We start from the raw sequence: 14,089 nt of genomic DNA, 5'->3' as shown, positions 1-14,089 counted from the left end.
ATCCTTCCCACAGACGATCTGAGTGAGTTTAACCAGTTGCCTCTTACAATCTCGACACCTGCGTAGGTCTCGCCGATCGTCCGGATTACTGGAAGTCCGGTGGTAACTTGAGGATGGTTTGAGGGAAGGGAAGGAGGGCTTTGTACAACCTCACAAGGACTCATATCCGCTGTGCATGGCCGGGACTCGTGCTACGGAAATGAGAGTCGGTTCCACTCGGTTCAGAAGTAGGGCAGAGAATATGGCAGGAAGGGATTGTGGGGTAAGCAGATTGCCCCTCCACCCCCAGCATAATTATAGTTGTATTCTAAGGGGCACAGGTCAACAGATGGTTATGTGAGAAGCCACCCGGGCTTTCCTGGGATTTACAGGAGGCAGAGGGCAGGTGCTTAGTCCTGGAAAGTCCCGGCAGGCCCCTGTACGGACTGCCCTATTGGTCCCTGGTTATGAGAGGCTCTGACGGAGAAGAGTGACCCTCGCAGGTGGTTGGGGGGGGGACAGCAAGGTAGACAAGGAAGAGCAGAGGGGAAGGGCAGAGGGTTTGTGGGTTCACTGGACCGTGTTCTATAGGGTGGGTGGGGCTGAATCTGCACTTAGGGGAGAAATTGGCCTCACCCTAGGGTCTTGAATAGCGTGGTCACTTGCGCCAAATATCACCCTTTCTCTGACCTTCCCCAAGGCCAGCAAAGTGTGAAAGAGAGGAGTGTGGTCTGAAAGAAAAATACCACCTAGGTACTCACCAGACATAAGCAAAATAGAGGAGGCAAAGAACCGGTAGGGGAGACCAACGGTGCCGCGGCCCTGTGTGCCGAAACCCCAGAGCGATCGCACACCCGGCAGGCTCACGATTCCACACCCCACCGCTGCCGATCCATCTGAGTTCACTGCACCCCCAAAGGAGAGCCACTCGCAGGCGGGCAGAGCCGAAGGCAGAGGCTCATGGGCACCCAGAGAGGAAATGCATTTCAGAGAAGAAACCAAACAGGGGTATACCTCGGGTACTAGAGTGCCCGCCTAGCAAGCAAGAGGTTCTGAGTTCAAACCCCAGAGCCACTATAAAAATGAAAAGACAACATCTGAAAGAGAAAACCCCTGTTTGAGCAGAAAGGCTGACTTCCCCCACAACTCTGGCACCAGCCTTCCTGAGAAAACTCCTCAGACACCCCCAAAATGGTGCCTCACCAGACCTCTTGGCTTTCCTCACTCCAGCCGCGTCACCAACGGCTGCGAGGTTTTATAAATGTGGGTCTCATTGTATTTCTCTTGATCGGTGGTATGGACTCGATGTTTTCATCTTTTAAAAACTCCATGTGTTGAAACCTCAACTACCCAGGGTGATATTGCTTAGGGACATGGCCCATTGCAAACTAACTGAAGTGAGGTACATCACACAGGTGTGGCCTCCCGCTGACACTAACACTCTAACACAAAGCTTTACATGAGACATCTTTCTCCCTGTGTCCTCTCTCTCCTGCCTAAAGACAACAAGGCTCTGGTCACTCAATAGCCCTGGTCTCCCACTTCCAGAACTGTGAGAACAGAAACTATGTGAAATACAGGCCACCTAGTCGGGCATATTCTATTAGAGAAGCACTGATTGTCAAAGAATTCTGGGGTTTAAATGCATTAAAAAAAAAAAAGGCAGGGTTTTGTCTTTTGCCAACATTTAAAAGTGTTCCATCTTCGTCTTTGCTTAGGTCTATCCAATTTCCCCTCAGGTGGCAGGATGCTGTACCTCATTCAGAATCTCACTTCTCTTCTTTGAACTGAGGTATTCTGAGAATTATCACACTGTGGCTCGTGCTTAAAGCTCCTGTCGTGGTCTCTTTCCTCTCAAAGCAGCACGAAATAAAAGAGTAGAAAGGTGCCCGCCATGGTCTTTTCCTGGCCCGGCTTCTCTCTCTGGCTGCTCCTGGAAGCAGGCCCAACTGCCTGCTGCCTGAAAGCAGACACCCTGGGAAAACAAAGCCAGTGAGAAGGAAATCAGGCTTGATTATAATAATCATCTAATTGATTGTAAAAAAAAAATAGCCTATTGTCTTAATGACCTTTGCAAGGAATTTGGGTGTGTAAAGGGGCTTTTTATTTCCTAATGGGAAGGAAAATAAATCATGGGATAGCAGATAGGAAGGTCAGTCAGGTGTCTAGGACCAATAACCACACAGGGATGTTTTCCTTTCTCTAGCTGGTATATATTCCTGTTGGTTGTGAATGACTTGCTTCTCTCCTGAGACAGTCTCATAATCTTTTCTATACACACATTTTTCCCTTGAGAGTTTAATTACTGTTCTTCTGTAATTAGAAGACAGGATTAGACAGATGGGCCTGCACTGTGTTGCTATTCAAGGAACGAGTCCAGTGTTTGGCTTCCTTTGCAGGATGACAAGGAGGAGTGGTCACAGTCCTGCCCCGGGAACACGCCTCCATAGCTCTCTGTAGAGAATTGTGTGAATTCAGTGTACGCCTCAAGAGAGCGGTGTGTATACGAGTCCGCTCTCTGGACGCCAACACTTGCATTTCCCCTCCCACCATTACCAGTTCATTGAATGAGTCTGTGTGCCAACACTAAGGCTGAACCTCAGAGCCTGGGCACTCCCCCTGATCTTTTTCACTGAAGGCTGGCACGCTACCATGTGATCCACAACTCTATTTGGTGGGGTGGGGGTTGCTCGTTCTTTGTAGATAAGAATCCTGCTTAGGCTGGCTTTGAACGGCAATCCTCAGATCTCAGCCTCCCGTGTCCTCCCTAAAACCTGTCAAGAGTTTGCTGTGAGTCTTTGTTCACGATTCTGGGCATTTCAATGGCACATTTTGTAAGTTCTCTCCTCTTTTCCTTCATGAAATCCTTGGCAAATGTTAACACGCCTTCTTGAGAGAAGAAATGAGTCTAAAGTTGCGCATGCTCTTCACAGTACATCAGAACGTGGGTTAGATGGACATGAGAACTGGGGCTCAGATCAATTTCTACCTCACTGTGAAATTCAAATTGATTATCATAGTCTGTGACACACACACACACACACACACACACACACACACACACAAATAATCTTGACATGTTTATCTCCCCTGTATGTCAGTGTTTCTGGCGATGTTTCATATACCAGTCTTGCCATTTTTCTAAGCAGCACCTTCTATACAGAAAAAAAAAATCCTTCTATAAATGTGAACGTTACCTTCTCATCTGCTGAGGAATTTCTGTGGGTTCCCATTGTGCCTTAGATGAGTTAAAAGGACTTGGTATTAAATAGGTGCGTAAAGCGCCTCACATTTGTCCTAACAATTCTCAGTCCATTGTCGTTCTCATTTCCTACCAACCTCTTACCCTCTGACTAATCTGATGCCCAAGCAGGGTCCATCCAACCCAGTGTGGTCCTGTACCTTCTTCACTTGGGCTCTGAGCAGAGCTCAGGGCCATCAGGGCCTCCGAGAACAGGACTACCAGCACCGTGGAGGAGCTTCTGGGAAGCAGGACCGCTTGCTTTATGAGGACCAAACAATGGAGCTTTGAGCTGGCCCTGGTGACCTCACGCCTGACATACTAGAATGTCTCGCATCCCTGACTTTTCTCGGGATGTTGGCTCAGCAGGATGGGGTGGGGAGGAAGTGGCGGTTGTGTCATTTCCAAACGGTACAAGGTGTGAAGTGGGCGACAGTGCTGAAGAAACACTGCCTCCGTAATTAGCCCAGATATTGGAATAGTAATCATGTGGACTTCATTCCTGAGGATGTGACGGGTGCTACACCACGCAAGGGGCGGGAGCTGGTCTTGTGCACACAAGCGTGTTCACATGACCAGGTTTCCTATCATCAAGAATAGAGATCATCCATGAGGTCTGTGTCACCCTACTGATGCTGTTTAGCTGAGTTTCCTGATGGCACAGGAGTTCCCTGCTAACCACTTTAACGGGTTAAGGAACCACAAGAGGACCCCCCATAACTGAGGCTGCTCAGACCCACACAGTCTAGCGTTCACTGGACCTGGATCTGCTCGGGGAAGCCTGCGTGTTGTAGAAACAGCCTGCTCTTCTTCGTGCTCTTATATGCTAGTAAAGCACAGATGACCACACAAAAGCATGAATGGCCACGCAGAGAGGTCTGAGTGGATATTTCCTAGACGAACGAAGCCCTTGCTATGAGGAGATGGAAAACGTAAAACATTGCCTTCGCCTTCACAGGGGAGGTGAAAGGAGAATTTGGGGTTTGTGAGACCCCTGGAAGATGCCACTTCAACATCAGCCCTGGCAGAAAAAAATCTGCCAGACTTCATCTCCAATACGCCAGCAAAATGCCAGACTGGAGGCATGCCTCAAATGGTAAAGCATGTCATGAGCAAGAAAGCCAAGCAGGAGTACAGAGTCAAATTCAAACCCCAAGACCACCACCAACAACAATCTGTAACTCAACATCTCAACCTCGAATGGGAAGACAGGCCAGCTGGGTCTTCTATAGAGTAACTAACTGGTCAGACTACATCCTACGTGTGAGGACGGCAAGCCACAGATGTCAGTAGACTGTATCACACCTTGTTGGGATAAACCCCAAGAAAAGTCAGGGATGCGAGGCAACCTAGTGCATCAGGCGAGTTCACTGGAGCGAGCGCAAAGGTCACAGGCCGAGCTCAAAGCTCCATTGTTCCGTTCTCCTCATAAAGCCAGCGGCCCCGCTTCCCAGCGCAGACTCAGACTGGATCCAGAGCCTCTCCGAGTCTCCTCCGCGATGCTGGTGGTCCTGCTCACCGCGGCCCTGCTGGCCCTGAGCTCTGCGCAGAGCTCCAGTGAAGGTAATGGACAACACAGGACCTGAGTGGATGCTGCCTGTGGTCAGAGGTCACACTGGGAACAGGCAGCGTCCACTCAGGTCCTGGAGGAAAGGAGAAACAGGAGGCAAACTTCATGGAAGATCTAAGCTTCTCCACACAGAGAGATAGAAACGCCAGGGTTCCATTGTCTCGTTATTTTTGCTACCACCCATGGCCTTTTCAAAGTCGCTACAAGTAGAATGCGTGACATTGTACACAACTCTCCTTTCTCCCCTCTGGAGAAAGGGTGTGGATATAAGGAACGATTTCTTAAAGGAAAGGGTCGGACTGCACTATGGTGCTTTGAAATAAGGACAGTAAATACCCAACAGATATCAGTAGTGAGCATTCCAGCGTGTTTTGAGCAAGTAGTTGAGACTCAATCATCACTTGCTACTCCTTTACATCATCCTCCCTTTCCAACAACACTTCAGACAGCAGCTAATGACTGACAAGGCACCATAAGACTGGGACAGGCTGGAGTCAGAAGTAACTTTTCCCTGTAAAACATCTGTGAGCCATGGCTCACAGGTTGAGGATTTAACATGGTACTTTCTGTGCTTTATTTCCTAGAGGACAGCTATGAAGATGTTCACTCATTCTTTAGCTATGAAGGTGTTTACTCATTCTTTCGCTCCCTCTTCTCCTCCTCTTCATCATCAGGTAAAAAGTCTATTCCTTCTTCTATCCCTCAGGGATTCTTCAGTTCCTCTAAAGCGTATGTCTAGATAATTAGTAATTCAATGAGTTTTAGTTCTTCCCATAACACAGTCAGACCCTCCCCAGCCTCTGTCTGGGGTCCAGGACCAAGAACGCCAACCTGAAGGGCAGTGAGACCAGCCTTCTATGTGAACAGTGGTTTCCTTGTTGCTCAGAAATGATGTGCAAATTCAGTGTGTATTCATTTTGGCTCTAAAAGTTGTTGAAACTACTTCTTTTGTCCCTCTTGTTTCTTTCTAGAATCATATGGTTTGGTGCTGAGATGTGCAGAATGTCCCTTTCCTCTGTTTCTCTACACCTTGGTATCCATACTAAGCATTTGCCACAGTAACCAGGGAATCCTGTATGCACCGTGTTCTTATTCCTCTCACTCTCAGTGTGTCTGTATTCAGGTCCACACGTGGAGCCGCAATGAGCCAAGTGTTAATGGCAGCACGCTGGACTTCATTGTGCTTTCCTTCTGTCTTTGGAGCAGATAGCACAATTCTTGCTGTGTCTGATTAAATCCTCATGGGAACACTGGGAATTACACAATAGCCAAGGCTTTCTTTTTGACAAATTTAAGGGGCAATTTGTCTCAGAAGCTTAGATATGAGTGTCGGCAAGCAGTGAGGAGAGGCTGTCTTGGTTAGAGATGTCAAGAAGCGAATAGCATATCATCACCATGATAAGTTATTCTCTGCCCATACAGAGATTGAGGACTCAAGCCAGGACCTGGGTCACCATCTTCAGAGACCACCTCACCTTGGAGAAAAACCACTGCGACCTCCTGCTATAAATGGAACCCAAGATGAATATCCTCATCAGAGACCACCGCACGGAGCCAATCAGACACAGCCCCGCCCCCCACACCAGCATAGACCACCTCATGGAGCCAATCAGACACAGCCCCGCCCCCCTCACCAGCATAGACCACCTCATGGAGGCAATCAGACACAGCCCCGCCCCCCTCATCAGCATAGACCACCTCATGGAGGCAATCAGACACAGTCCCGCCCCCCTCACCAGCAAAGACCCCCTCAGGGAGGCAATCAGACACAGCCCCGCCCCCCTCACCAGCAAAGACCCCCTCAGGGAGGCAATCAGACACAGCCCCGCCCCCCTCACCAGCATAGACCCCCTCAGGGAGGCAATCAGACACAGCCCCGCCCCCCTCACCAGCAAAGACCCCCTCAGGGAGGCAATCAGACACAGCCCCGCCCCCCTCACCAGCACAGACCCCCTCAGGGAGCCAATCAGACACAGCCCCGCCCCCCTCACCAACGACCACCTCAGGGAGCCAATCAGACACAGCCCCGCCCCCCTCACCAGCAAAGACCCCCTCAGGGAGGCAATCAGACACAGCCCCGCCCCCCTCACCAGCAAAGACCCCCTCAGGGAGGCAATCAGACACAGCCCCGCCCCCCTCACCAGCAAAGACCCCCTCTGGGAGGCAATCAGACACAGCCCCGCCCCCCTCACCAGCAAAGACCCCCTCAGGGAGGCAATCAGACACAGCCCCGCCCCCCTCACCAGCATAGACCCCCTCTGGGAGGCAATCAAACAGCCCTGCCCCCCTCACCAGCATAGACCCCCTCAGGGAGGCAATCAGATACAGCCCCTCCCTGGTTACCCTGAAAAACCACCTCAGGGAGTCATTCAGACACAGCTCCGCCCCCTACTCCTTGGTCACTAATGAGGACCGGTCAGTAGAAGAACATCAGACACGGCCTTTCCAGATTTGTCCTGGGCGACTCGAGGTCACTACCCCAGCAATCTGTACCCAGCTCCAGTCAGGGTGGCCACTGGAAAGGCTTTGTAACTCCTACATGCACTAAAGTCTGCTGTGTCCAAAAGAAATGAACGGGGAACCTCTGTCATGGAATCCATTTGTGATTGTGTTTTGTTCTAAGCTTCTGGTGTTGATAATAAGACTTTACTGTGTCACTCTCCGGGTGATTCTGATGGGAGGAGCCCAGCCCACTGTTGCCTTCCCACAACCCCCAAGCCAGCCACATCCTTTCTGGATTGGTCTGCAGGGTACCTGTGAGACCTGAGGCATGGGCCTCAGAAGCCAGTCTGGGGGGGAAGGAGTCTGTGGGACTTTTACCCATCCCCTTACACAAGGCACCAGCCTGCAGGGGTGGCTCAAGTAACAGAGCACCCGCCATGGTGGAAAAAAAAAAAAAAGCCAAGCAGAAGAGCAAGCCCACCCCTCCACCCCCCAGCCAAGTTCAAGCCCCAGCAAACACACACGAAAGGCGTTTCAAAGCTGTGCGTGCCTTAGAGTACAGGAAGTCTGGGCACAGTGGGAGCGTATGATGTGGCACTTGGTCTGTACTGAAAGGGGGGGTGAGGCGGCTTCCCTGAGATGGGGCTCTGGATACCCACACACAGAAAGAGAGGCAACAGCCAGGATTTGCATGCTCATCGTTTTATTGGTCCAGCTAAGAACACAGCTCTCCAGCCGTCCAACGTTGGAAGGCCGTCAGCTCCTCATTCTCTTTCTGAAACCAAGAAAGGAGGGTGATAAGTAAGACTTGGCATGCCAGTCTGCAACCATTGGCCACCTTGCTGAATGGCCTGCCTCCTTTTCCTCTTTCCTACCCTTCCCCCCAATGTCTTCAGGATTTCTATTTGCTTCTTCTGGGTACACCGACCCCCGCCCCCAGTACAAAACATACCCTGAAGTTCTTGCTTAAAATGTGCTGAACATATTTTTCCACCTTGTTTATCTTTTATTGGCCTTTGAAACACTTTAGGGATATATTTGGAAAGGTGGTGGCTGAAATGTATCTTATAAAAACGAAGTATGGAGCACCAGATAAATGTCTGTTAACGAATGGTAATATAAAACAGAAGAACAAGAGCAAGTATGTTCAGAAGAAATGTACATATGTCTATGAACATGTTATTTTAAACAAGAATAACACACATTTCTTTTTCTTCTTTTCTTTGCTGGTACCAAAGTTTAAACTTAGTGCTTCACACATACACTTGGCTTTCTTGCTCACAGATCGTAACTCTACCATTTGAGTCACGTCTCTAGTGTTTTCTGGTTGTTGTTGTTTTCGCCAGTCCTGGGCCTTGAACTCAGGGCCTGAGCACTGTCCCTGAGCTTCTTTTTGCTCAAGGCTAGCGCTCTGCCACTTGAGCCACAGCGCCATTTCTGCCTTTTTCTGTGTATGTGGTACTGAGGAATGGAACCCAGGGCTTCATGCATGCTAGGCGAGCACTCTTACCACTAAGCCACCTTCCCAGTCCCAGTCTTCTGATTATTTTGGAAACAGAATTCTCAGACTTTCCCAAATGGGCTGGCTTCCAGTCATAATCTCCTGAGTTGCGTGATTACAGACATGCACCACCCACACGCAGATAGCACACAGATCTGAATAAAAAGCCTGAGATGAATCATGAAAGAAATGACCATATGTTTGTAGTACATAAAAAAAAAAATGTCTAAGCGTTTCTCCAGCAGAATGAATGGTACTGGGTCCTTTGGAAGGGGTGGAGAAGTGAAATAATTCATGCTTTTAAAATTTATCTTGGGGCTGGGGATATGGCCTAGTGGCAAGAGTGCTTGCCTCGTATGCATGAAGCCCTGGGTTCGATTCCTCAGTACCACATAAACAGAAAATGGCCAGAAGTGGCGCTGTGGCTCAAGTGGTAGAGTGCTAGCCTTGAGCCAAAAAAAGCCAGGGACAGTGCTCAGGCCCTGAGTCCAAGGCCCAGGACTGGCAAAAAAAAATTTAAAATTTATCTTGATGTCTTTCTACTTTGAGTAAGTACCAGCTTAAAAGTATTGGGAGGGAAAAATGTACGGTGTTTAACAGCATTATAGTACTACATCAGGAATACTAGGACTAAGACACTCGCTGTTGCAAGGCAGAGAAGAGAAGAATGGCCAGGTGGAATGGTAGGAAGAGATGTTAACACACCTGAGCAAGGAAGCAAGGGCCTAAGGAAGAGCCCTGTTCTTCCCAAAGCAGCACAGACAGACAGACAGACACTCAATCATGGAACCAAAGGAAATGGGGAGGGAGGGGGAATGGTTCTCAAAACCAGAACTATCCTGGACAAGTTTTCAGAAAAGAAATGGTCTGAACGCTCGATGAGAAGCTCTCCACAGTGCAAACCCGAAAAGGGATGGGAGGCTGTTCATTTCCACAGGACAAAAGGGGAGTTGGCGAACGAGGGGGAGTTGGGCGTTTCCAGAGCGCATACCTGACGATCGATGGTGGGTTATGGGAGCATTTGGCCTCCCGCAAGCTGAAGCAGTTGGCTTCCTGGGAGCTGAAGCAGCTGGCTTCCCGGGAGCTGTTGACCAACAGGGCTACTTTGCTGTTGCCCCTGCTGCCGCTGCTGCCGCTGCTGCTGCCCCCGTTGCCGCTGCTGTTGCCCCCGCTGTTGCTGCTGTTGCCCCCGCTGCTTCTGCTGTTGCCCCCGCTGTCGCTGCTGTTGCCCCCGTCCCTTGCCTCCTTTTTGGGGACGGTTTTGCTGCCCCTGGCCTTTCTGTTGGGACCCTTGCTGGTCCTCAGCCAGAGGGCGAGAATTCTTCCGTTGTTTGCCTGGTTTGGGTGGGGGTCCCTGCTGAAGAGCACCCTCCTCGTTCTCATCTCCAGATGGCGGGACTTCTTCAGGAAGGGGTTCCTGGTCAGGGCTCGGGTTTAGGTTCTCTGATTCTGTGTGGGCACAGCAGGAATGGAAGAGCTCAGAGATGGAGGGAGGACTCTCTTCTCTTCCTACCTCTGTGACCTTCTCAACCTGGCCTCTTCCTCCCCCAATCTGCCTCTGCCGTGCCAGCCTTCCCTATGGCCTCTGACTGCTTGTAAAGAAACCCTCATCCATCCACTTGCTATGTGGAACCATCTGGGGAAAGCCTTTAAGGCCTTGGTTAGAGAATTTTCAGGGCCGGGAATATGGCCTAGTGGTAAAGTGCTCGCCTCGTATATACATGAAGCTCTGGGTTCGATTCCTCCGCAAGTACCACATAGATAGAAAAGCCAGAAGGGGCGCTGTGGCTCAAGTGGCAGAGTGCTAGCCTTGAGCAAAAAGAAGCCAGGGACAGTGCTCAGGCCCTGAGTTCAAGCCCCAGGACTGGCAAAAAAAAAAAAGGGTAAAAATCACTTATGAGATTGCAGGGTATTGCTCCAGGGTAGAGCACGTACCTATCTTACACAAAGCCTCACACCATAAAGCAAAATAATGTGATTGGAGCTCCAGTGGTACGTGAGAAAGCCTAAGGCCTTGCTATGGGATGTGAACAGGTTAGTATTTCCAACTCTCACCTCCTTCCATGTCTGCTTCCATTGATCATGATCCCCTAATCCTCAAGTACAGCCAGCACCCATTTCCCATTCCTCAATGCACCCCAAGTACAGCCAGCATCCATTTCCTGTACCTTCATCATAGACCTGAGCAGAGCTCAGGGCCAGCAGGGCCACGGCCAACAGGACCACCAACATCGTGGAGGAGGCTCTGGAGTCTGTGTTGGGAAGCGGGACCGCTGGCTTTATGAGGAGGAACAGAACAATGGAGCTTTGAGTTTGGCCTGTGACCTCACACCTGACAGAGTGAATGCCTCCTGTCCATCATTTCTTTGTGAGATTTAGCCCGGCAGGATGAAGGTGTGGAAGAGGTTAGTTAGCCTGTTGGGTCACACCTGAAGTGAGTGACACTTTGGCAAGATCTTGAAAGAAGAGTCTCTGTGCAGTTACTCCACATACTGAGATCTTCTTCTCATCATGGATGTCATTCTGTACTTCCACCATGAGTGAGCGAGGTTCGTTATGTGTATGCATGTGTGTTCATGTCACCCCCCCAATTCTTTAGCCTAAGACAAGGACAGTTCATATTCATGGCTACCACAGCAGCCCAAACTCCATCACTCTTGCAATAAATGTCCCTATGTGTCTTCTAGTCGATGAGTTCTTTTATGCTGTAGAGGCCATTTCTGCTCAGCTCTGCTTGGAAACCCCCAGCTATTGCGGCCCAGAAAGACTGAGCACCATCTGATCTTCTAATCGAAGAAACTTTGGGGCTGTAGATATAGAGGTCCCAAATACTCCATTTGTGAGGGTCCTGTGAGTTCTAAAGCGCAACCTGCCACAAAACCCAGAATGGGATTTCCTCGCCATAATAACGCAGGTCAGGCTACGGCAGGCCTCAGTCTTCTCCTGGGAACCTTCATTTGTTTTTCTCCAGAATGTTCTATAATATTAGGCTCAGGATTTATTTCTTCTGGGAGATACTTTCAAATCACAGCCAGAAAAATGTTGATCACCAGAATCCTTGTTACCTCTTGACGAGCCTCAATTCCACTGCCTGTGCATGCTTCTTTAGTCATGGGCAACGCTCAGTTCTACATTGTGCAACATTCTATCCATCCTCCTGCCACTGATTTATCATATCACAGCTAGATGGTTTTCCTTGTGCGTCTGGGGGAGAATTTCATCTTGAAAACCATCCTGTATTCTCATCCTCATTGTTTTGTTTTCTTTTTTTCCCTTGGGATATTTGGGGTACAAGTTGCTGGTTTTCCCACAGGTCTTCTTTTGCCGGTGAGGTTCTTGTCCTCGGCCCAGCTTCTGCCTTTTTCTGATCACTCGGCATAGCCATCTACCTCTCTTACACCCGCTCTCAGCCCGCATTCTGTGTGGTCGCTGGGTATTGTCGAGTTGGGCCAAGGCGAGTGTGGCTTGGTTGGAGGTGTAGCGAGGACGGTGGTGTGGCTAGCAGCCTCTTGCCCAACATGCATGGGTCGTTCTGCACTCTCCCACGGGTGTCCCTCAGTCCCTTTCTGAAGACAATCTGGCTTGGGGTTTGATCAGGAGGAGGATGACTTGGTCCTAGTGTAATTGTAGGTGTGTTTTGCAGGGGCAGTGTTAGAACTCGGTGACCTTTCCATGCTTCATAGAAAATGGAGAGCAGGTGCTTTGCCACCGCACATTCCCCTATCTTGTTATCAAGGCCTCTGGTTCTGAAGGCCTGATATGGGAAGGGACGGTGGTATGAGTGGCCGTGACCTTCAGGAGGGCAGGGAAGGTCAAAGGGCATAGATGGAAGGGAAGACCAGGCCCACTGAATGGCACAATTGGGAGCCAGCCTAGGCCTTAGTATGGCGGACTTGGGAACAGGGCAGCTGATTCTGTCCCACATTGCCCAGCGCTGGCTTTTCCTCAGACCTTCTCCGATACCAGCCGTGCAGAATGGAGATTTGTTTATCACCACAGGAAAATAATCACCTCTGAACTCACCAGAAACATCCCAACACGACAACACTGTTGAAAGACCCAGAAGACCGGCCACTAGTTAGGGTGAGCTTGGAATCGCCCCGGGAGCACTGAGGCCCGGATGAGGGTGGAGGGAACCGGAGAGACCACTCGTCCACATGTACAGACTCACATGCCACCCTTGGGGCTTTTTATTTCTCTATCCTAAAGTCCGCTGTCTCTCCGGTCACCTCAGGAAATATGCCAACCATAAAGCAAATCCCCAGGCTGAGTGACAAGCATAAAACACAATTTCACGCGGGCTTGGAGCCTGGGAGGCGGCACCCACAGGGTGGCAGGGTGGCAGGTCAGGCTCCCCGACTTCTCTCCCTGTCCCCCCACCACGGCCCGCCCCTGGTACCCCAGCGCTGCTTCTGTGAGTTCCGCCTTGGACTCAATGAGAAGGACTTGTCAAAAAATCCTTGAGGAATCCTCATTCCCCTTAAAGCTAGCTGTAAATCTTATACCCCAGCCTTGCACCGACACCCCGTCTTTCTTTCTCTGTTCTTAAAAGATTTTGTTTGTGAGTGTCTATGAGGGTTACGAGGAGGGTTTCACTGTGACACTTCCACGCAGGCCTTCAGAGGTCACACTCGACAGTCACTGTCAGCCCCCTGCCTTCGGTTTATTGTGGCATTTGCACACATGCGTGTGCTTGTGTCCATCCATCCTCGTGCGCCCACTTTGCTGTGCTAAGGTCAGAGACCAACTCGACCCCCACCAAGCAGGGGGAAAAAGGAGATTCCATATGTGTCATTAAGCCAAATAAGATTTCAATGGTTTACTTATCAGTGGCTTTTCCAATGATGGCTCTTAACAGCAAAATGACCTTGTACAAAAGTGCAGACTTGGGTCAGGTGGTAATTTCCTTGGAATATTGCTCATAAATCACCATTATTTTTGAGTATTGATCAACTAAATCACTCAAGAAACAAAGGTACTGTACTGCACGTTCTCCTTGGTTAACTCCTTGTCGTGCAAGAAAAGGACATTTTCTCAATGTTTAACACTTCTGTTTCTTTTGAAACCTGTAATCTCGTGTATTGGCTTTATGACATTTAGTGACTTTGGTAACTGTTTCACAATGAGCTGTGGTTTTATTTACTTATGTATTTAAGCCATTCATTGTTTTGATAACCTTCCCAAATAAAATGAAGTGTTTTTCCGCTAGAACTAATATTAGGAGATTTCTTGGGTCTCTTGGAATCGCACAAAGGAATTCTATCTCCACATAAAATCTAATTAGGACTTGGGGTAATGCCAAACTTACAGAGAAGAAAAGAAAAGTTGTTTGCTTTGAGGTGTACAGCTCTGTGTA

The sequence above is a fragment of the Perognathus longimembris genome, chromosome 27 (assembly GCF_023159225.1).
Source record: "Perognathus longimembris pacificus isolate PPM17 chromosome 27, ASM2315922v1, whole genome shotgun sequence".
NCBI classification, from domain to species: Eukaryota; Metazoa; Chordata; class Mammalia; order Rodentia; family Heteromyidae; genus Perognathus; species Perognathus longimembris.
The sequence above is the reverse complement of the archived record's forward strand: the minus strand, read 5'-3'. Positions refer to the sequence as shown.